This window comes from Arachis duranensis, chromosome 1, assembly GCF_000817695.3.
Source record: "Arachis duranensis cultivar V14167 chromosome 1, aradu.V14167.gnm2.J7QH, whole genome shotgun sequence".
Classification (NCBI taxonomy): domain Eukaryota; kingdom Viridiplantae; phylum Streptophyta; class Magnoliopsida; order Fabales; family Fabaceae; genus Arachis; species Arachis duranensis.
This window is the reverse complement of record NC_029772.3, coordinates 5,674,463-5,682,267: the sequence shown is the minus strand read 5'-3', so window position 1 is coordinate 5,682,267 and position 7,805 is coordinate 5,674,463. Positions and strand designations below refer to the sequence as shown.

Below are 7,805 nucleotides of genomic sequence, written 5' to 3'. Positions count from 1 at the left end.
TTCTTTCTTCTTTTTCTTTTTTTTCCTCTCAAAACGACGTAGCATTAGACAAACCGGCTGGTCCAGCGGTTTCTCTCCAGTTTTATCATAAGCTGCTTTTAGTGATGGACCGAATCGTTTACAGTGTCGGTCCCGGTCGAGTCGGTTCAACCAGCCAATTTGGTCCAGTTTTTATAACAATAACAGACCCATTTTTCTAGAACTGATTTCATTCAGCTCCAGCCAAATATTTATTTATTTATTTGGTCGAAAAAAAATATCATTACATATTCACCCACACAACACTAAAAAATTTCTTTTCAACTTAGTGCATACACCAAGGTTCGAACCCAGATGCAGTATATTAAGAAGCACATGATTCACCATCTGAGCTAATCTTCAGCTGCCGGCCAAATATTTATAACTCGATGGAATTCTATGTGGTGGACTCCGTAATTAGAACCCAGACTTTTGCTTTTGGACAATGCCCATGATGGGCTACAAGGAGAGACCCAGCACCCAACCCAGGAACCCAGACCATGTTATTGTCATTTTTGTGGATTTGGATCTCTAGTATGTTGTTTAGAAAAATGATACATAGTTTGAGCGAGAAGAGTTTTTTTTTTTGGTAAGTCTATATTTTAGAAAATACTATTAGGTAAAAAAAACTTTTTTTCTTACCAAAAAGAATAGAGTTTACAAAACAAAATAAATAAAAAAAACCACCATGTTTTTATCATCTTAATGGAAAATTTTAATTCTAAGAATTGAATTTAGAAAAAGTTTAGGGGCAACTAATCCTTAATCCTTTATATTGGAATGGATGAAGGGTTAAATGGTTTGGCAATTCCTCACGTGGGGCTGAATCCAGAGAATTTTGAATCAGAGCTTTCGATTTTTGTTCATCTTTTGCTATAATAATATCTTGAGGTTTGCAGCGATAACTTGGTATATCTACTATACGACCATTAACTAAAACATGTTTATGGTTAACTAATTGGCGGATTTGAGGAATAGTCGAAGCCATATCCAATCTAAAAAGTATGTTATCCAAACGCATTTTAAGTAATAGATTTTGTGGTTTTTAGTCATCAATGATATTTTTAATAGTGTAAAATTATATTTAATGGTGTAGAATAATTCAATTTTCTTTTGATAGTTAAGTTTTGGCCAAAATTTAATAAAAGTGCTGACTCTTAGCATTCCTCTTGAATTTATTATTGTTTAGGGGATATAAAATCGAAACGAGAAAATACGATGAAAATATCAAAGTAATGAGGACCATGATTTACTTCAATTACGTATGATGTATGATGACATAATCTCACTTCCAAAAAAAATAATGTGAAACATTGACAATCAATCCAAAAAAATATGATATAATAAAGGGGTGACATAATCTCACTTCCATTCTTCTAGACACCATTAAATTATACATTTATTCATACCAACAAAAATTATGTAGTGTTTCGTCTTTGTCTTAATAAAAAATAATTTCTTGAGTATAAAATTACTAAAAAATCCAAATATGATGACAAAGTTTTAAATCATAAGCTATTTAATTCTTAAATAAAATGTTACATTTTCTTATATTCAATGTTTTAACACACACCTATATATATGAAAATATGAAATACTCATTACAAAATACAAATTATGTGAAACAATATGTATAATAATTAATTTAGTGGTGGTTAATTTTTTGTTGAATTTTGATGTACTATCCATATAAAATAATTTACATGGTCATTGATTACATTTTCTTAAATGTCTATTCACACAATGAACATGAAACAAAATTACTTTTGTTAATATAAAAATTCTTAATTAGATACATTTAGAAAGTTTAAAATGCTTGATTTTTAGTCTTTGAATTTTACAAAGACTAAAAAAAAAACTTTTTTGTTTTCACTCTTAAAAAGGTATACATAATAAATGGCTAGGATATTGGAATAAGAAAACAAAATATGCATCTTATTTAAACTAAACCTTTTAATTATGTATAATGAATTATCATCATTCTTCTCTATAGTATAACAAAGAAGCCTTACATTTGGTCCCAACATGTAGTGTAACCAAAGTGTTAGTTATTCATAGTATAACAAGTAATCATGTAGGTAATTAACTAAAATATTTGATCCTTAATACTTATGAGTTGTTCACAAATCAAATAACTTGAATATTGATGATGATTTTGAAGGTTTGTGACTTCCAAGCCAGTGTTGCATATGAACTCCAATTGCATCCAAGTAGATGCTACTCTTGCCATGGAAACCTACGACCTTACCCTCAGTTGTTGTTGAAGTGAAAAACTTGCCTACTTCCTCACCAAATGGACCAAACTTTCCTCTACTTGTGTATAATGTTAGTGACTTTATTATTACTGCTTGTTCATCAGCAGTAATTGGACCATAATAGCCAGATATGCAAGTTAATACTTCATGTGGGTACTCCAATTTTACCTATATAATCATATATAATAGCCATATATGAGAGTAGGACTATGAATATTCTACAATAATCGAATACTTTTTAGTGCTAGCAATAGCATTCATGACTAAAAACAGAGTAATAATAAAAATAAAAATAAAAATGCATACCCGATGCATGATATTTCCTCCATTACCACCATGCCTAACAGACCAAACAGATTGCTTGTTTCGATCATACTCAATTTGAATTGAGCAAATGCCTTCTGGTGCTTTTGTCAAATAAATTTGCTTAATTCCAGAAAACACCCCATCATCCCAAGGTCTTCCTCCATCCCCACCCCATGGACCTGGCCCACATGGTGCTGGTTCTTTTATCACACCATAAGGGATCTGTCAAAATAATATATCAGGGTTCTAAGAATCTGACCAAACCAACCGCTTTATATGAGTTAATCGGAAACAAGCTATAGCTTAGTCCGATGCAGAGTAAAAATCAATTGTCAGCAATCAGTCAAATTTAAAAAAAATAATTATATATTTTATACATAAATATATGAATTTATCATCTGATTCAACTCTAACTAAATTAAACATTTAAACTTCTAATTCTACTGGCCTTGAGTTATACATACCTCTTCAACAGGTGCTGATTTAGAATGTGACAATCTAGCTGGCAAGGGTAATTGAGGACTTTCCATTATTTCAGGAATGGTTGGTTCTCTTGGGATCATTGCCATGGAAGAAGGAGAAGGGGGTGCCTTCACTGGTGCCATTACTTTCCCTTCCATGACATGCACACCAAGAGCATCAAGAAACAAACCATTTCTACCATGGATTCCAATCACTTTCCCTTCTTTAATAAGCTTTGTTGTGAAATAAGTCCCATGTTCTTCTCCAAATGGTCCATACAACCTTTTATTTGTGTGAAAGGTTAGTGATTTTATTACCACAGGTCCCATGTACATCACAGATCCATAGTACCCAGATATATGTGTTAGGACTTCATATGGAAAATCAAAGAATATCTGCAAAATATTGCACAACATTTCGAATTCAATCAATCTTATTAGTTATATGGTTCGAGTCTCTCTATCTTCGGTGAAAAAAATAATAAATAATAATAATAAACAAATACGATATCTATAAAAAATTGAGTTAATTTGACAAAATTATCAATAAATAATTCAGTTCATAATTTTGTCAAACTACCTTAATATTTGATAGATATAAAATTAGTTTATATATTTTATTATTAGAATTAACTGAATTAATTATGTTTAAATTAATGAAAGTTTATTTTTTAAATAAAATATATTTCGAAATTTTATAACTTTGTTTATGGATTTTTTGAGAATTAATTTATCAATATTATCATATTTTGAAAACTAAATTAAAGGTTTAGTGAAATGTAAAACATTCATTGCAAAACTCATAGTTAGTTTCCATCATCAAATAAGTATCCACTACTACCACCCCAAGGGCCATATGTTACTATACCTTCAACCATTGAAGGTGTCTTCTCCACTTGACTTACCTAAAGTCATGAAACATTTTTATTATTAGGTTCAAAGTTCAAAGAGTAAGAAACCATTCATGAATACAGTGCTATGATAGTAGTAATCTGAGATTCTATAGTGTGATTATGTTAACACAAAAATAGATAAAAATATTTTTATTTTAGATAAAATTTATCTAAAAATATTATATCATTTTTTTGTCTTTTATCTCTTTGCTCTAATTTTATTTTTTATCTTAAGATATTTATTACACATAATTTTAGAAGTATAGATATAAATTAGGATAGATGTAAATCTCTTATTATTTTTAGGGTAAAATATATTGTAAATCTCTTATAATGTTTATGATTTTTTTTTAAAAATATTTCTAATGTTTAGTTTCATTTAATTTTGTCCCTAACATTTTTTATTTGAGTCAAAATTATCTCTGGAGATTAACTTCATCTAAAACGTTAAAAATAAAATTGAAAATGTCCAAAGATAATTTTTTACTCAAATCGAAAACGTTAAAGACAAAATTAAATTAAACATTAAAAATTTCTTAAAAAAAATTATAAAAGTTAGGAAAAAAAAAAACTTTACCCTTCTTATTTAAATCTGGCCTTTAAGTTACCTTTATTACATGATCCACAAAATTTGACTCAGTGCTTCCAAGACATTATTTCCAATGTACTTTCTTACCCTTACCTTTTCTTTAGGTTCTTCAATATTGTTTGACTCCTTGTTGAAGCTAGAAATCTTCCCCAAGGAAGGTTCTTCAACAACTTTAGACTCATTGAAACTAGAAATCTTCCCCATAGGCTTATTACCAAGTTCATCTTTTTGTCTCAAAGCAAGAACAATATCAAATCCTTGACCAACACTTCCTTGTATAACAGAGTAGCCACCAGAAGCTTCAGTAGTAGTAGTGTTAACTAAGTAACTTTTTGAAAGAGACAAAGCCTTTGATGGGTTTGGTTGGAAGGAGTTTAGGTACACACCAATGGCATCTAAGTGCCAAGCACATCTACCATGGAATCCAACTACCTTTGCCCCAGAAACTGGCAATGAAAAATGTATTCCTTTTTCAGAACCAAAGGGTCCATAAGTTCTTTTGTTACTCTCAAAACTCAAGGACCTAACATAGCAAGCACCCCATTGGCTTAAGCTTCCATAGTATCCCTCAATTGATGTTAGATATTCATCTGGATAATCAAGCTTCACCTACAATAATACCATCATAAATATACCTAGTTAATACTTCATATGTGGTACAAAATTTTAGACTTTAATAAATATTTGATCCTTACAAATATATCTTGTAAATTTTCAATCATGCTAGATATATACTAATTAGTCGACAAATGAATTATCCATGTAGAATATATATTGAAATATAAATTACATATTAAAAATAAATTAAATAATACATATATTTTATATATAATATAAAATTATTAATTTAGTTTGTGTTTGATTTTTAATGTGCAAATAACATTTTTGATAAATTTTAGTATTAACTCTTAAAAAAAATTAAAAAGTCAGTTCGGATATCTTTTAAAAACTAATTTTATGATCTTTTTTGCAAATTTTGTTTTGATACAAGAACATGTATTATATAAAAAAGATGGTTTTAATTTTTGAAAATTTATGGTAATTCAGTTTAAATATTCTGAAACATTATTTTAGAAGACTTGTAGACTCGAATTAAACTCTTTTAAAATTATTTAGACCTAATTAAACTGTTACAAAATACCAAAATGAAAATTCACAATATAGTCAAGGATTAAAGAACATCTTAAGCAAAAAAAAAAATATATTAATTATGAATAGTAAAAACTAGCAACATAAACCCTAGATAGTTAATTATAAAGGCATGGAAAGATTATTTACCTTGTCAGTTATATGGCCTCCACTTCCACCATGCTTCCCTGACCAAATAGAATTTCCATTATGGTCATATTCAACCTGAATGGAGTCAATTCCTTCACCATGAACAATCACAAACTGCCTCACGGATGAATACACGCCGTCGTCCCACCGGTATCCGCCGTTGCCTCCCCACGGCCCAACCGACACCGGCTTCTTTCCATACTCCTCCAAACTCTGCACTCAAAAACAACCATGCAATCAAACTTTGTTAGAAACTTAAAATTTTAGAAAAATAAAATAAAAAAATTTTTCAATTCATAATTAATTAAGTAATATTAGTTACGTGAGTTCAACATGCACTACCATGATACTATTGTGATTTTGGGAAGAAAATTATTAGAAATTTGGATAGATATTTGAGTTTGTGACTATGGTTGCAAGGAGTGGAAATTGATGAGTGTTAAGTTGGGTTGAATTGAAGGAGAAGGGTTGTGAGGAATATATGTTAGCAAAAAGTTTTGAGTGAAAATTAGAATCCACAATGGAGAAAAGGATTGAAATTAAAACCCAGCAAGTATAGGAATCAGATTCTCCATGGAAACCAATCCACTATGCTTTTTATTATTATGTGTGCATGGATTAGCTTCTTGTTTTTTGAATGTCACTAACCAAACACTGTTCTGAACACTGTGTTGCTCAGAACAAAATTCCTTGACAAAAAGAAAGGTAGAAACTTACTGTGTTCTGCTGTTCTGCCATATTCTAATTTGAGTTGTATGGCAGGTGCTCTGCTCCAACTCTGTTACACTTTCTCTGTCATTAAATTAAATTCATGCATTTAGATGATACTATTGGAAAGTTTTCAAATATTCTGGTATATTGGTGTTTTAGTAATTTTTATCTGTTGATCTTAATTATAAAAAATATATAATATATATAATTAAGATTAGCGGTTAAAAATCACTCAAACACCGATATATCGATACACTTAAAAATTGTCTGATACTATTTATCTAAGATAATTAAAAATTAATAATTTTATTACCATGACAATATATAATTAAATATTTATATAAAATGTGGGATAAATCATACAAATAAAATCATTTCAGTTTAAAATTACATAAATATCTTAAATCAAAATTAGTTATATGTTATGTCCTGAACATCGAATTAAATTAATTTGATTTATATTATTTACTATTTGTGCATCACATTTGTAGTAAATTGAATTAATTTGATTCTATTTATATAGAGATATTTAAAATATGACGTGTAATCAATTTTGATTTAAAACATTTGTGTAATTTTGAGCTGAAATTATTTTATTTGTATAATTTATCCTAAGATATATGCATAATTTCTTTTAAAATTATTTAAAATGTTAAGTAGTAAGATGTATTAATAATTTTATATTTAATATTTCCCATCACAGAAGAGCAAATTTTTTTTAGTTTTATATCTAATATTTATAGTTTGTGCTGAAATTTAACTTCATGTAAAAGAGTGATGACAACATAGCTGAACTTTATACCATACTCTATAGCAATAGAGAGTCACGATTTATATCATAAAATAATCTCTTATAAAAGGTTAAATTGGTAAAACTATTCAAACTTTACAAAAATATTTAATTATAAATGCTCGCTGAAATGAATGTTGCATTGAATACAACTATATAAATTTTATTATAGCCCTCTTTTATGAGTATTTTGAAGTTGGTAGTACAAATTCTCTAGATTTAAGAAAAAGATTTTTCGAAAAAAGTTTGATGTTTATGAAAATTTTTTTAGATCTAAAAAGAGTTTAGATTTATTCGAAGAAAAAAAGATATCCTACTATATTGTAATACGTCTGTGTAATTTTAAAATTAGAAGAAACTCAAATTTGTCCATATTTTTTTTTCACATTTTATATTCTCCATAACTAAATATTATGCTTTCTTTCGGTTTATAATTTAATATAGAACATATTTTTCCCTTTTTAAATATGAATGTAATTGTTTTTTTTTTTTTTTTTGGCGATA

The 7,805-nt window shown here is 28.4% G+C and overlaps 1 pseudogene; it reads right to left on the bottom strand.

Moving 5' to 3' along the window:
- Positions 1-1,953: 1,953 nt before the first annotated feature.
- Positions 1,954-6,571, bottom strand: LOC107491011 (jacalin-related lectin 3-like; annotated as a pseudogene).
- Between the last annotated feature and the right edge of the window lie 1,234 nt (positions 6,572-7,805).